This window comes from Mustela erminea, chromosome X (assembly GCF_009829155.1).
Source record: "Mustela erminea isolate mMusErm1 chromosome X, mMusErm1.Pri, whole genome shotgun sequence".
Taxonomy (NCBI): domain Eukaryota; kingdom Metazoa; phylum Chordata; class Mammalia; order Carnivora; family Mustelidae; genus Mustela; species Mustela erminea.
In genome coordinates, this window is record NC_045635.1 from 78,604,446 (window position 1) to 78,621,621 (window position 17,176).

The 17,176-nt window shown below is 36.5% G+C and overlaps 1 pseudogene; it reads left to right on the top strand.

Moving 5' to 3' along the window:
- The first annotated feature begins 15,956 nt into the window (after positions 1 to 15,956).
- On the top strand, positions 15,957 to 16,447 carry LOC116582301 (annotated as a pseudogene).
- Positions 16,448 to 17,176: the final 729 nt, after the last annotated feature.

Here is a 17,176-nt window from a genome sequence, read left to right on the forward strand (position 1 = left end):
TTCATTTCTTTTATAGCTAAATAATATTCCATTATATGTATATACCAGAATATGTTTATCACAGGTGCTTCTATGAATGTATGTGTACATGTATTGGAGTATTTGTTTTTAATTCCTTGGTATGTAAGCTTAATAATGGAATTGATGGGTGATGTACTTCTGTGTTTGGATTTTTGAGAAACCACAGTAGCTGAACAATTTCATACAGTTTCCGATTTATCTATATGCTCAGTAACACTGATTATTTTCCATTTTTTGTTTTTATTTTTAAATTCTCGCCATCTTGAGTACCTGGGTGGCTCAGTGATTTAAACATCTGCTTCAGCTCAAGTCATGATCTGGAAGTCCTAGGGTTGAGTTCCACATTGGGTTCGCTGTTCAGCAGGGAGCCTGCTTCTCCCTCTGACTCTGCCCACTTTCGTGCTTTCTCTCTCCCAAATAAATAAATAAATAAATAAATAAAAATCTTTTAAAAATAAATAAATAAATTCTGATCATCTTAGTGGGTGTGAACTGCTATCTTATTGTGGTTTTGATTTGGATTTCCTAATGACTAATGACAATGAGCATATTTTCATATTTATATTGGCCATTTGTATAGTCTCTTTGAAGAAATATCTATTTTTTAAATTAAGTTTTAAATTTTAATTCCAGTATAGTTTAACATACAGTGTTATAGTAATTACAGGTATACAATTTAATGATTCAACAACTCTATACATTAATCAAGGCATATCATGATGAAAGTACTCTTTGATCCCCAACACCTATTTCACCCATCCTTCACCACCTCCCCTCTGGTAACCATCAGTTTATTCTCTATAATTAAGGTCTGTTTCCTGCTTTGTCTCTCTTTTTTTTCCTTCACCTGTTTTTTTGTTTCTTAAATTCCACACATGAAAGTAATCATATGGTATCAGTCTTTCTCTGACTTATTTCACTTAGCTTTGTACACCCTAGCTCCATTCATGTTGTTGTAAATGACAAGATTTCATTACTTTCTATGGCGCAATAATATTCCATTGCATATACATACCACTTCTTCTTACCTATTCACCTATTGATAGATACTTGGGATGCTTCCATAACTTGGCTATTGTAAATAATGGGCTATAAACATCAGGGTTCATGTATCCCTTTGCATTTGCACTCCCACCCACAGTGCACAAGGATTCATTTTTCTCCACATCCTCACCAACACTTATTTCTTGTGTTTTTGATTTTAGCCATTCTGACAGGTGTGAAGTGATATCTCATTATGGTTAAGACTTGCATTTTGCTGATGATGAATGATATTAAGCATCTTTTCATGTGTTTGTTGGCCATCTGGGTATCTTCTTTGGAGAAATATCTGTTCATGACTTCTGCCTATTTTTAACTGGATTGTTTTTTGGTTGTTGAGTTTTATACTTTGGATACTAACCCTTTATTAGAGATTTCATTTGCAAATTTTTTCTCCTATTCAAGTAGGTTCCCTTTTAGCTTTGTTGATTGCTTTCTTCACTGGGCAAAAGCTTTTCATTTCGATGTAGTCCCCATAGTTTATTTATGCTTTTATTTCCCTTGGCTCAGGAGGCATCTAGAAAAATGTTGCTATGGTCAATGTCAAATAAATTATTCTCTGTGTTCTCTTTTAGGGTTTTATGGTTTCAGGTCTCACATATTGGGTTTTCATTCATTTTGAATTTATTTTTGTGTATGGTATAAAAAAATGGTCCACTTTCATTCTTTTGCATGTAGCTCTCTAGTTTTCCCAACACAATTTGTTGAAGAGCTGGTCTTTTCCTCACTGGATATTCTTTCTTTTTTGTCAAAGATTAATTGACCATGTAATGTGGGTTTATTTCTGGGTTTTCTATTCTGTTTCATTGACTTATGTGTCTATTTTTTATGCCAGCAGCATATTGTTTTGATTAGTACAGATTTGTAATATAATTTGAAGTCTGGAGTTGTGACATCTCCAGTTTTGTTTTTCTTTTCAATATTGCTTTGATTATTTGGGGTCTTTTGTGGCTTCATACAAATTTTAAGATTATTTGTTCCAGTTCTGTGAAAAATACTGTTGGTATTTTGATAGGCATTGAATTAAACATGTAGGTTGTTTTGGGTAGTATAGACATTTTAACAATATTCTTCTTCTAACATGTGAGCATGGAATGTCTTTCCATTTCTTTGTGTCATCTTAAATTTCTTTCATCACTGTTTTATAATTTTCAGAATACAGTTCTTTTATCTCTTTGGCAAATTTTGTTTCTAGATATTTTTAGAGAAATATCTATTGAAATCCTATGCCCACTTAAAAAATTGAGCTGTGTTTTTTGTTTTTGAGTTTTAAGAGCTCTTTATATATTCTGGACCCTAGACTCATCAGATATATGATTTGCAAATATTTTTTTCTCATTGCCCAAGTTGTGCTTGGTCATAATTTTATTTTCTTTTCAATCATTTTATAGGGTTACATTTCTCAATAACTTCTTGATGTTAGATGTGATAATCATCACTTCAAGGTAGAAGCTCTAGGAGGTAATGTGGTAGTTGACTATGTGACTATTTTATTTTGCTATTTTAATCCAAAATGAATTCTCCAGCAATGAGTAACACTCTAAAGTATGACTTCTTTGTCAGTTTGAGTCTCCATGAGGACAACATGAAGCAGAGTCTATCAGCTGACCCAAGATGAATATGTGTCATAAGCAAAAACCAAGCTTTTGTTGTTTTAAGTCATGAAGCTTTCCTTTTTTTTTTGCTTTTGTCTTTGTTTTTTGTTTTATTTTGTTTTGTTTTTGATTGTTACTGAAGCATACTTGGCTTTCCTGACTAATTGAAAGAATCAAATAAATTACTAACTGGCTTATAAGTAATAGTTATTACACTGTACAATGCTCCTTACAAATGAAAGCATGAGGAAGGAAGGAAAGAAATGATCTGTATCCCAACAATAAAGGCAACTTGCCTTTATTTCTTCTAGGTTTCTATACAACAATTTTTTTTCTAGAAAACATAAATCTGATTATATTATTATCTTTCTCAAATTCCTTTTATGAATTCTCATTCCTCTAAAATTGTTAACATAGTTCTCTTGATCTTAGCCAAAAGGCCGAGAAATGATAAAAAAAAATTAATATACTTCAAAATCTTTAGCACAATCAACAAAGCAGTTCATAAGGTCACACCTGCTTACCTCTTAAGCCTAATCTCATGTCAGTCATGCTATTCTTGAATTATTTTTGGTAAGCACAATTTTCTAGAAAACCATCCATTCCATCTAAAGTTCCAGTCCCCCCTACCAGTTGTTTCCACCCCAGGACTCTGGCATTTATTGTTTCTTTTCCTTGGAATGTTCTTCACCACTACTCTCACCAATTCTCCACCTCCCTCCCTGTTGATTTAACTTCAACCCACTGTGTAGTTTCTCAAGGAGATATTTGATTCCTCATTCTGGTTTCAATATTTTTTCTCTGTGCTCTTAGAACACCCAGTACTTACCTAGCTTATTATTTATTACTTATTATATAATCTCAATATTGCAGTGCATCTGATTAATTATATGTGTTGTCCCAATGGAATAAAAACTCACTAAGGGCATAGACTTTGTTTGCATTATTGAACACTATACTTGCAGTGCCTTGAGTGGTGTTTGGCACATGGTAGGAAGAAGTAATGATTGGATTCTTTTAGTTTTATGTATTTTGCTAATGAGTCGGGAACCAAAGTAAAATGAGGGCTCCATATTCAGTTATATAGTTGACATTATCCTAGTTTTGCTACCATTTATGAGCCAACTTTGTAGACTGGAATCACAGTTTACCTTTGGTTCTAAACATTTTTTAATTTATCAAATTTATTAAGCATGCTTAAGTCCCTGAGCCTTTCATGAATAAAGTTATGACTACAGGTCAAGGATACAGTCTACCCTAATAGTCCTTATGTGTGCTTTTAACACCAAATAGACCATTCTAGTTTCAGTTATTTTGGATTTATCACTATTTCACCTACATCTTTTTATAAGAGAACAGACAACTATTGGAAGTAGAAAGTGTTTTTAAATTTCTCCCTCCTTAAAACAATTAAGTAAATTAACCAAAGCATTCAATCTTGCTTGATTGCCCATCTAGACTATTCCATGTTCACAAGCCCTTATTAAGCAACCTAGCACTTACTCTTCTAGATAAAATTAGTATAAGGTATGGTCCCTGATTTCAATAAGTTCACCATTTGGAAAAAGAAATAAGATACAACTTTCTTTTTTCTTTTTTAAATTTTTTCAATTTATTTATTTTCAGAAAAACAGTATTCATTATTTTTTCACCACACCCAGTGCTCCATGCAATCCGTGCCCTCTATAATACCCACCACCTGGTACCTCAACCTCCCACACCCCCACCACTTCAAACCCCTCAGATTGTTTTTCAGAGTCCATAGTCTCTCATGATTCACCTCCCCTTCCAATTTACCCCAACTCCCTTCTCCTCTCTAACACCCCTTGTCCTCCATGATATTTGTTATGCTCCACAAATAAGTGAAACCATATGATAATTGACTCTCTCTGCTTGACTTATTTCACTCAGCATAATCTCTTCCAGTCCCGTCCATGTTGCTACAAAAGTTGGGTATTCACCCTTTCTGATGGAGGCATAGCACTCCATAGTGTATATGGACCACATCTTCCTTATCCATTCATCTGTTGAAGGGCATCTTGGTTCTTTCCACAGTTTGGCAACCGTGGCCATTGCTGCTATAAACATTGGGGTACAGATGGCCCTTCTTTTCACTGCATCTGTATCTTTGGGATAAATACCCAGGAGTGCAATTGCAGGGTCATAGGGAGGTTCTATTTTTAATTTCTTGAGGAATATCCACAGTGTTCTCCAAAGAGGCTGCACCAACTTGCATTCCCACCAACAGTGTAAGAGGGTTCCCCTTTCTCCACATCCTCTCCAACACATGTTGTTTCCTGTTTTGTTAATTTTGGCCATTCTAACTGGTGTAAGGTGATATCTCAATGTGGTTTTAATTTGAATCTCCCTGAGGGCTAGTGATGATGAACATTTTTTTCATGTGTCTGATAGCCATTTGTATGTCTTGAATGGAGAAGTGTCTGTTCATATCTTCTTCCCATTTTTTGATATGTTTGCCTGTTTCATGTGTGTTGAGTTTGAGGAGTTCATTATAGATCCTGGATATCAACCTTTTGTCTGTTCTGTTATTTGCAAATATCTTCTCCCATTCCAAGGGTTGCCTCTTTGTTTTCCTGACTGTTTCCTTTGCTTGCAGAAGCTTTTGATTTTGATGAAGTCCCAAAAGTTTATTTTTGCTTTTGTTTCCTTTTCCTTTGGAGACATATCTTGAAAGAAGTTGCTGTGGCTGATATAGAAGAGGTTACTGCCTATGTTCTCCTCTAGGATTCTGATGGATTCCTGTCTCACGTTGAGGTCTTTTATCCATTTTGAGTTTATCTTTGTGTACGGTGTAAGAGAATGGTCGAGTTTCATTCTTCTACATATAGCTGTCCAGTTTTCCCAGCACCATTTATTGAAGAGACTGTCTTTTTTCCACTGTATATTTATTCCTGTTTTGTCGAAGATTAATTGACAATAGAGTTGAGGGTCCATATCTGGGCTCTCTACCCTGTTCCACTGGTCTATGGGTCTGTTTTTATGCCAGTACCATGCTGTCTTGGTGATCACAGCTTTGTAGTAAAGCTTGAAATCAGGTAACGTGATGCTCCCACCTTTATTTTTGTTTTTCAACATTTCCTTAGCAATTCGGGGTCTCTTCTGATTCCATACAAATTTTAGGATTATTTGCTCCAGCTCTTTGAAGAATACCGGTGGAATTTTGATCAGAATGGCATTAAAAGTATAGATTGCTCTAGGCAGTATAGACATTTTAACAACGTTTATTCTTCTGATCCAAGAGCATGGAATGGTCTTCCATCTTTTTGTGTCTTCTTCAATTTTTTTCATGAGTGTTCTGTAGTTCCTCGAGTACAGGTTTACCTCTTTGGTTAGGTTTACCTCTTTGGTTAGGTTCATTCCCAGGTATCTTATGGTTCTTGGTGCTATAGTAAATGGAATTGATTCTCTAATTTCCCTTTCTGTATTTTCATTATTAGTGTATAAGGAAGCCACTGATTTCTGCACATTGACTTTGTATCCTGCCAGGTTGCTGAATTGCTGTATGAGTTCTAGTAGTTTGGGGGTGGAGTCTTTTGGGTTTTCTAAGTAATACTTTCATACCTTACATCCCCAAAATACCCTTAGCCATCAATATAGTTTGACAAACCTGCTGTTACACTCTAATCCAGTAATGTGATTGATGGATACACATATATAGTTAAAGAATGTTAAGTTTATTTAAGAGCAACAGATACAGAAACCTATCTATTCAGAAACTACTACATGGAACAGAAGATAAAACTGCATGAATTTAGATGGATTCATAGGCCCTGTTCTCCCAGTATTCCACAGTGAGTTACAACTGCTGATGACAGCATGGTATGAGGAACCCAAAAAACTATGAATAACTCATTTTTCTCAATCCCATAGTTGTTCCTGTCCCATTCACTTTCTCTTCCCCATAATTATTATGAAGACTATGGTTACTTGTCTGAATGCTCACCAAGTACAAGTAAAAGAAGCCAAAGAACCCTGTTACATTTCCATTGTTTACAGTGAGGGTAGGTAATCTTAAGTCAATTCCCTGCGTGTAGCTTCTCCCAGGAAGACAAAGCCTAAAGACAAGGTCTCTGTGTTGTCCAAGTCAGAGGATAGCATTTTTTCCCTTAAAGTGACACGTGGTAAATAATTTTAGCTTTGTAGGCTCTACATAAATAAATGTGTTCGTACTCAAATAAAACTATACTTACAAAATGAGGTAATGAGCTGGATTTGGACCATTGATCATAGTTTGCTGAGCCCCTGGCCCTAGTAAGAGAGGTATCATTCAATTGTATGGCAAAGCCTGTGAAGCCATATAGCACAGTGTTGCCTCTACCCTGAGATATGTTCTAGGAACAACTATTTCTAAAACTGTGGAGCTATGTTAATCATACCCCTCATCCACAAAATTACATTTAATCTACAAAATCTCAAATAGAGATTAAACCCCAACATCTCTAATAGAGTTCGCATGGATCAGAGAATTATGTTGTTAGGACCAATTTAATGTTAAAACCTGTTTAACTATTAGGGCCTGCTTAGCCAGAGTGACTCCATATTGCCAAGTTAGCCATATTGTTGTTTACATCCACGGACTTCATTCTGGGAATAAATGCCCCAGTGGTTCTGGGTATCAGTTCTGGGTATCGATTCCAGGAATAAACGCCCTAACAATAGAAGCCACATACCTTGAGGTCTGTGGTTATGCCCTATAAAACTAGCTTGTAAGATCAGGGCAGGGTCGCTCTCTTACAAGGTGGCCCTGACTGGTCAGTCTGGTTTCTGATGCCTGGCATGGAAATAAAGTTTGCTTAACCTTCGCTTTGTATCAGTCTCGCTCCTTTGATCACGGACCCCATCTATGTATGGGAACTCAGTTAACTAATATTTGATGAGGGGTCAAGAATAGTTAATATACAAAAATCAATCTCTTCAACAGATGGTGCTGCAAAAATAGGATATATTAATAAGCAAAAGAACAAAACCTTACCTTATACTGCTCACAAAAAATAACTCAAAATGGAGTAAAGACTTAAATGTCAGAGTAAAAACCATAAAAATCCTAGACAATAAGAAAGAGAAAAGTTCTTTGACATGGGAATTGGCAATAATTTTTTGAATATGGTACTTAAAGCATAAGCAACAAAATAAAAAATAGGCGAGTCTATGTCAAACAAACAAACAAAAAAACCTTCTGCACAGCAAAAGAAATGATCAACAAAACAACAACAACAAACAACTTGTAATCCTTATTTTCTTATTTTTAATCATCTTGCTTAACAGAAGATAACCAGTCTTAGAATGAAGTCAGACTGCAGAGACCTTGGCACAGAACCGGAATGAGTCGAAGGGTTTCATAACAATAATTGGATAGCTATTGTTTTCTATTATAGCTAGAGCTCACCATACATTTAGACCTCCAGTTTTAAGTTAATACATTTCCTCCTTACATGAGCTAGTTTGAGTCAGTGTTTTCTATTACCTAAAATCAAAATCACTATAACTGATAGAGTATTTGATAGAGTGAAAGAAATTCAGTATAACAAAATTACAGAGTGGAACAAGATGAAGTGAAGTAGACAAAATCCTGCCAACCTTATTTCTGCTGGCAACACACCAAGCTCAAGGCATCCATATAGAAATTCTTCCACCAAGTGGTGCCTGGGTGGCTCGGTGGGTTAAGCCTCTGCCTTTGGCTCATGTCATGATCTCAGGGTCCTGGGATCAAGCCCTTCAATGGGCTTTCTGCTCAGCAGGGAGCCTGCTTCCCCCCACCTCTGCCTGCCCCTCTGCCTACTTGTGTTCTCTGTCAAAAAAATAAAAAAAGAAAAAAAAAAAGATATTCTTCCACCAAGTAGGCAGACCTTAAAAGATAGAAAGACAAGGCATGTTTATGACATTTAAAACTTCATTATTATAAAAACCAATTTTGGTCCTTTTTAGGAACTACATGTTGGTCAGTGTTTATTGTGATTTTAATTAGCTCCATTTTATCCACATACATCCCACATCAGAGATAAGTTATATATTTTGTGAAGGTTGATAAAATGCCTTTTGAGTACAGTAGTGGATGTGGAAAATAATACTGGAGGGCTTGTTTAGAGGTCAGCTGTTTAGAGGTCAGAGTCATGTCCAAGAATACTTTTTTAAAAAGTATTACAAAATGAACTGAAAAGGCAAGGTGGTGGGAGAGTAGGGGACCTCATTTCATCTGGTCCCTTGAATTTAGCTGGGTATCTACCAAACCATTCTGAACACCCATGAATTCAATGTGAGATGTATGAAAATATATCTGGAACTTTACAAGTAGAAAACTACTGCTTTTTGAAAGATTAGTGGTACAGAGTCATGAATCTGCAGGAAATATAAGAAGATAAATAGAGGGGGGAGGGATACTCCATGAGCTACTGGAAAGTTATATAACATTGGAACACAAATTGGAAACCTTTGAGATCTGCTCTAGTGAGAAACATCCCTTTCTCAATGGGGCTCAAGGAAAGAAAAGGGCAGAATTCTAGGTGGGTCATTGTGGTCTCAGAATCCAAGGAGACACAGAATGAATGGGGACACCAGAACTGGGAAATTGCCCAAGCAGTGGAGTGGGAAACTGGTTATGGTCAGCGAGCCCAGGAAGGACTCTCAGCTCAGGCTGCCATAATCCATGAGGCAGGCCACTGGGGTGACTGCTCTGCCTGAACATCCTGAAAAGGACTGGAACATATAGGCTGTTTACCATCCCCTAGGAGGGGTCAAACAACTGCTGCATCCACAGCTGGGCAACAGCTATCAGGGTGGTGGTGACCCCAGAAAAGTCAGCTGGGCAGCACCCAGCTGTGATCCAGGAACAATGTAACAGGCTGTGTGCATGAGCCCAAAACTGCTCACGTCCCAAGGACACAAAGGGCAGCTGCACTCATGGGTCCCTGGGACTTCCTCCGTAGGATTGCAGTGGGCACACACATCAAGAGTCTGCAGAGTTCAGCACTCAAAAAAGTGAAAACTGCCCTAGGAGTTTATTAAAGAGAGGGGACCATGATCTTTTGGCTCTGGGCCAGAGATCTGGTCACAGCCATTCTTGCTCTGATCATTTGCAGAAGCTCAGACAACCTCAAGGGGAAAAAAAGCAACATTGAGCCCAGCCCCCTGAAAAAGTGTGGGGCAACTCCACCCAGGAAAAGACACCTGAGAAGCAACACACAGCAGGCCCCTCCCCCAGAAGACAGACTGGAAGAACACGTAGACTACAACTTTATGGATCCTACAAGACTGTAAAACTCCAGCAACAGGGGAAAATAGTATATTGAGCCTTCAGGTGTTTTCTCACAACTTATTTATTTTTCAGTCAAAAATTTTCCATTTCTTTCTTTCTTTTTTTTTTTTTTTACTTTTTCTACATTCCAACTAGATTCTTATTTTACCAACTTATGTTTTAAAGTTGCTTTTAACTTTTACATCTACATTTTATAGATATAGGTTTCATTTTAGTCCTTTTTTCACTATATTAAGCTTTATTAAAAATATATACATAAGTTTTGTTTTCTTTGCAGTTTTGGGATGCAATGTCTTCTAACCCAGAGACAAATTCAATCAGAAACAATTGAATCACCTTGCTTTGTGAACTCTGTGAGATTATACTCTCTCCAACCTCCCCCTTTTGTCTTGTTTCATTTTGGTCTTGTTTGCTTTTCTGCTGTGGTTTCCAACTGCTTCAGATTTGTCTAGGGTGTACTTTGCTTGGGCTGTGGTGATATTTTGGACTCTGCTCATTTTTTCACCCATCCTTCTCTGGGCAAAATGACTAGAAGGAGGAATTCACAACCAAAGAAAGAACCAGAGACAATGTTCTCTGCCACAGAGCTAATTGATATGGATATAAATAAGATGTCAGAGGTGGAATTCAGGGTAGCAATTATAAAATTAATAGCTAGGCTTGTAAAAAGCATAAATAACAGTACAGACTCTCTAAGGGAAGAAATGAGATCAAATCAAGCTGAATTTAAAAATGCTATGAATGAGATGCAGTCTAAATTGGATTCTCTAACAGCTAGGGTGAATGAGGCAGAAGAGAGAATAAGTGATCTAGAGGATGGGCTGATGGAAAGAAAGTTGAGGAAAAGAGGGAGCAACATCTAACAGCCCATTAAGAAAGGCTTTGAGGGATTAATTATGCCCTGAAATGAACCCATGTCAGAATTATTGGGGCTGGGGAAAGAGAAGGACTGGAAGGTATATTTGAACAAATCATAGCTGAGAACTTCCCTATTCTGGGAAAAGAAACAAGCATTCATGTTCAAGAGGCAGAGAGGACCCCACCTCAAATCAATAAATATAGATCAACCCCCTGACATATAATAGTGAAGCTTGCAAATTGTAGAGGAAAAAAAGCTACCTGAGAACAGTCAGAGAGAGGACATTCCTTACATACAGAGGGAGGAATATCATGGTAATATCAGACCTATCCATAGAAACCTGGCAGGCCAAAATAGGCTGACAAGACATTTTCAGTGTACTAAATGAGAAGAACATGCAGCCAAGAATATTTTATCTAGCAAGGTTGTCATTCAGAATGGAAGGAGAGATAAAGGGCTTCCAGGACAGACAGAAACCAGAAAGAAAAAGAGACAAGCTATAGAAATAAGGACTTTGCAAACAATACAATGGCACTAAATTCAACTTTTTCAATAATTACTCTGAATTTACATGAATAAACGCTCAATCAAAAAGACACAGGGGATCAGACTAGAACCACCCATATGCTGTCAACAAGGGACTCATATAATAAGACCTAAAGACACCTCCAGAATGAAAGTGATGGGTGGAGAACAATTTACTATGCTAATGGACCTCAAAAGAAAGTTGTGGTAATAGTCCTCATTATCAGACAATTTAGATTTCAAACCAAAGACTTTAGTAAGAGATGTAGAGGGACACTATATCATACTTAAAGGGTCTATCCAATAAGAAGATCTAACAATTGTAAATATTTATGCCCCCAGCATGGGAGCAGACAATGATATTAATATCCAATTAATACCAAAGTAAAGAAACATATTGATAATAATACATCAGTAAGAGGGGACTTAAACACCCCATTCACAACAATGGACAGATCGCCTAAACAGAAGATCAACAAAGAAACAAGGGCTTTGAATGACATACTGGACCAGATGGACTTCACAGATATATGCAGAACATTCCATCTTAAAACAACAGAATACTCATTCTTCTTGAGTGCACCTGGAAATTTCTCCAGAATAGATAACATATCATGTCACAAATTAGGTCTCAACAGATACCAAAAGATTGAGATTATGCCCTTCATATTTTTGGACTACAATGCTTTAAAACTTGAACTCAATCACAAAAGGAAATTTGGAAGGAACTCAAATGCTTAGAAATTAAAGAGCACCTTGCTAAAGGATGAATGAGTCAGCCAAGAAATTAAAGAAGATTAATTCATGGAAACTAAAAAACTCATGGAATGTAATGAGACTGAAAATACATTGGTTCAAAACCTCTGGGATACAGCCAAGGTGGTCCTAAGAGAGAAGTACTTAGCAATACAACCCTCTCTCAAAAAATTAAAAAAAAATCAAATACACAAGATAACCTTACACATAAAGGACCTGGAGAAAGAACAACAAATAAAGCCTAAATCAAGTAGGAGAAGAGAAATCATAAAGATTAGATCAGAAATCAAAGAAACAGAAACCAGAAGAACAGTAGAACAGATCAATGAAATTAGAAGTTGTTTCATTGAAAGAATTAATGAAATTGATAAGCCTCTGGTCAGACTTATCCAAAAGAAAAATGACCAAAATTAATAAAATCATGAGTGAAAAGGAAGAGATCACAACCAACACCAAGGCAATACAGACAACTGTAAGAACATATTATGTGCAACTATATACCAACAGATTAGGCAACCTGGAAGAAATGAATACATTCCTGGAAATTTATAAACTGCCAAGACTGAAACAAGAAGAAACAGACAATATGAACAGAACCATAACCTGAAAGGAAATTGAGACAGTAATCAAAATGTCCCCCCAAATAAGAGTCTAGGACCAGATGGCTTCCCAGGGAATTCTACATAATTCAAAAAAGAAATCATACCTATACTACTGAAGCTGTTTCAAAAAATGAAATGGAAGGAAAACTTCCAAACTTGTTCTATGAGGCCAGCATGACCTTGATTCCAAAACCAGACAAAGACCTCATCAAAAAGGAAAATTACAGACCAATAAACCTGATGAACATGAATGGCAAAATATTCAGAAGATATCAGATAACAAAATCCAACAGTACACTAAAATGACTATCCATCATGACCAGGTGGGATTTATTCCTGGGCTGCAAGGTTGGTTCAACATTCACAAACCAATCAACATGAAAGATAACATTAACAAAAGAAGAGACAAGAACCATATGATTCTCTCAATTGATGCAGAAAATGCATTTGACAACATCCTTTCTTAATAAAAATCCTCCAGCATATAGAGATAGAAGGAACATACCTCAATACCATAAAAGCCATCTATGAAAAACCCACACTGAATATTTTTCTCAATGGGGAAAAACAGAGCTTTTCCCCTTAAGGTCAGGAACACGAGAGGGATGCCCACTCTCACCACTATTCTTCAACATAGTACTAGAAATCCTAGGCTCAGTAATGAGATAACAAAAAGAAACCTAAGGCATTCAAACTGGCAAAGAAGTCAAACTCTTTCTCTTTGCAGATGATGTGATACTTTAGGTGGAAAGCTCAAAGACTCTACCCCAAAACTGATAGAACTCATACAGCAATTCAGCAATGTGACGGGATACAAAATCAATGCACAGAAATTAGTTGCATTTCTATATACTAACAATGTGACTGAAGAAAGAGAAATTAGAATTGATCCCATTTACCACTGCACCAAAAATCATAAAATACCTTTGGTTAGGATTATACCTAACCAAAGAGTAAAGGATCTTTAGTCTAGAAACTACATAACGCTTATGAAAAAATTGAGGAAGACACAAAAGAATGGAAAAACATTACATGCTCACGGATTGTAAGAATAAACATTGCGAAAATGTTTATGCTGCCCAGTGCAATCTACACATTCAATGCAATCCCTATCAAAATAACATCAATATTGTTTACAGAGCTGAAACAAACAATTCTAAAATTTGTATGGAACCAGAAAATAATATTGAAAAAGGAAACCAAAGCTGGGGGCATCACAATGCCTGACTTCAAGCTATATTACAAAGCTGTGATCATCAAGACAGCATGATACAGGCACAAAAACAGACACAAAGATCAATGGAACAGAATAGAGAGCCCATAAATGGACCCTCAACTCTATGGTCAACTAATCTTTGACAAAGCAAGAAAGAATATCCAATGGAGAAAATTCTCTTCAATAAATTGTGCTGGGAAAATTGGATAGCCACATGCAGAAGAGTGAAACTGGACCATTCTCTTTTTCATACACAAAGATAAACTCAAAATGGATATAAAACCTAAATGTGACACAGTAATCCATCAAAACCCATGAGGAGAACACAGGCAGTAACTTCTTTGACCTCAGCTGCAGAAATTTCTTGCAAGACATTTCTCTAAAGACAAAGGAAACAAAAGCAGAAATGAACTATTGGGACTGCATCAAAATAAATGTCTTCTGAACAGCCATGGAAACAGTCACCAAAACTAAATCACAACCTATGGAATGGGAGAAGATATTTGCAAATGACATAAAAGATAATGGGCTGGTATCCAGGATCTATAAAAAACTTATCAAACTCAATAGCCAAAAACCATATAATCCAGTCAAGAATTGGACAGAAGACATGAACAGACCCTTCTCCAAAGAAGACATACAAATGGCCAACAGGCACATGAAAAAAATGCTCCATGTCACTTGCCATTAGGGAAATACAAATCAAAACCACAGTGAGATATAACCTTACCCCAACTATAATGGCTAAAATTAACAAGCCAGGGAACAACAAATGTTGGTGAGGATGTGAATAAAGGGGAACTCTCTTACACTGTTGGTGAGAATGCAAGCTGGTATAGCCACTCTAGAAAACAGTATGGAGGTTCCTCAAGAAGTTAAAAATACAGCTATCCTATGACCCAGAATTTGCACTATTGGGTATTTACCCTAGAGATACAGATGTAGTGAAAATCAGGGGCATCTGCAGCCCAATGTTCATAGCAACAATGTCCACAATAGCCAAACTGAGGAAGGAGCCAAGATGTCCTTCAACAGATGAATGAATAAAGAAGATGTGATTCATATATGTAATGGAATATTACTCAGCCATCAGAAAGAATGACTACCTACCATATACAAAGACATGGATGGCACTGGAGCTAAGTGAAATAAGTCAATCAGAGAAAGACAATTTTCATATGGTTTCATTTATATGTGGAATATAAGGCATAATAGGGAAAGGGAGGGAAAACTGAATGGGAAGAAATCAGAGAGGGAGACAAACCATGAAAGACTCTTGACTTGGAGAAACAAACTGAGGACTGTGGATAGGGAGGTGAGTGGGGTGGTGGGCATTAAGGAGAGCTTGTTATATGATGAGCACTGGGTGTTATAAGGAACTAATGAATCATTGAACACTACATCAAAAACTAAAAAAATAAAAAATAGAAAAGAGTACAAAATGGGAAAAATGTAATACAATACAGAGAATGGCTCTAGGAAATCCAAACTTCCCAATCACATGAAGAACAGATCAAGTAAAGTAAAACAAAAAACAGAAAACAAACAAACAAAAAACAAAAACCCAACTTTAGTAGAAAACTTTGAGCTGAAAGAGTTCAATATAATACAAAATAAATGAGGTAAGCAGGATCAGAAATGTCCTGGTTTAAACTTTTAAAATTCAAAGTTGAAAAATAAGTCTTATGAACATCTAGCTATGTAAAATGTTACTGTATTTATAGTAGAGATAGTTTCATGAGAAGGGGAGAAATCAAGAAATATCATTTTTTTAACTTAACATTGATAAGAGAGGAAAAAAAACAAAAAAAATTAAAAAAATTGAAAAGAGAAATATAGGTACAACTTTTAAAACACAAATGTAAATTTAAGGAGTGGTTGATTTCTTCCAAATACCTAAATACAAAAAGGAAAGAAAAATATTGTATATAAAATAAAACAAGGTATAAAGCATGAAAATATGAAAAAATAAAGCAAAAGAGTTTAGAGAAGATAAAGCCAATGTAAAAAAGAGTTAAGTGCTGTAATAAAAGTTCAGTCTTGGCCTTGCAGATACCACCACCCATTCATGGTCAACCCCACTGTGTTCTTTGACATCACCATGGATGTGAGCCCTTGGGCTGCATCTCCTTCTAGCTGTTTGGAGGCAAAATTTCCAAAGACAACAGAAAAGTTTCATGCTCTGAGTACTGAGGAGAAAGGATTTGGTTATAAATGTTCCTGGTTTCACAGAATTATTCTGGGATTTATGTGCCAGAGTGGTGGCTTCACATGCCATGATGACACTGGCAGCAAGTCCATCTATGGGGAGAAACTTGATGGTGAGAATTTCATCATGAAGCATAAGGTTCCTGGCATCTTATCCATCTCAAATACTGGGCTCAACACAAATGGTACCCAGTTTTTCATCTGCACTGCCAAGACTTTGTGGTTGGATGGCAAGCATGTGGTTTTGACAAAATGAAAGAGGGCATGAATATTGTGGAAGCCATGAAGTGCTTTGGATCCAGGAATGGCAAGACCAGCAAGATCTCCTTTGCTGATTGTGGACATATCTAATAAATTTGATTTGTGTTTTATCTTAACTACCAGACCATTCCTTCTGTAGTTCAGGAGAGCAACTTTTCACCCCCATCTACTCAAAATAACCAAAAAACTTTGGGCCCTCATTGCAGTTTTATGGGATCCATGTTTTCCTTACTCCTCTCCAAGTCTAGCTAGATTGCAGATTTATGATTATAAAATAAAAACTAAACAACAAAGTTTCAGACTCAACCAACAGAAGAAAAGTACAACTATTTGCAAATTATAAGGGATATCTAAAATAAAGCCCCTTAAAAAGTAAAAATATTTTGATATGCCTGGGTGACTCAGTCAGTTAACCAGTCTGCCTTTGGCTTAGGTCACGATCCCACCAACAGTGTAGGAGAGTTCCCCTTTATTCACATCCTCACCAACATTTATTGTTCCCTGGCTTGTTAATTTTAGCCATTATAGTTGGGGTAAAGTTGTATCTCACTGTGGTTTTGATTTGTATTTCCCTAATGGCAAGTGACATGGAGCATTTTTTTCCATGTGCCTGTTGGCCATTTGTATGTCTTCTTTGGAGAAGGGTCTGTTCATATCTTCTGTCCAATTCTTGACTGGATTATATAGTTTTTGGCTATTGAGTTTGATAAGTTTTTTATAGATCCTGGATACTAGCCCATTATCTTTTATGTCATTTGCAAATATCTTCTCCCATTTCATAGGTTGCGATTTAGTTTTGTTGACTGTTTCCATGGCTGT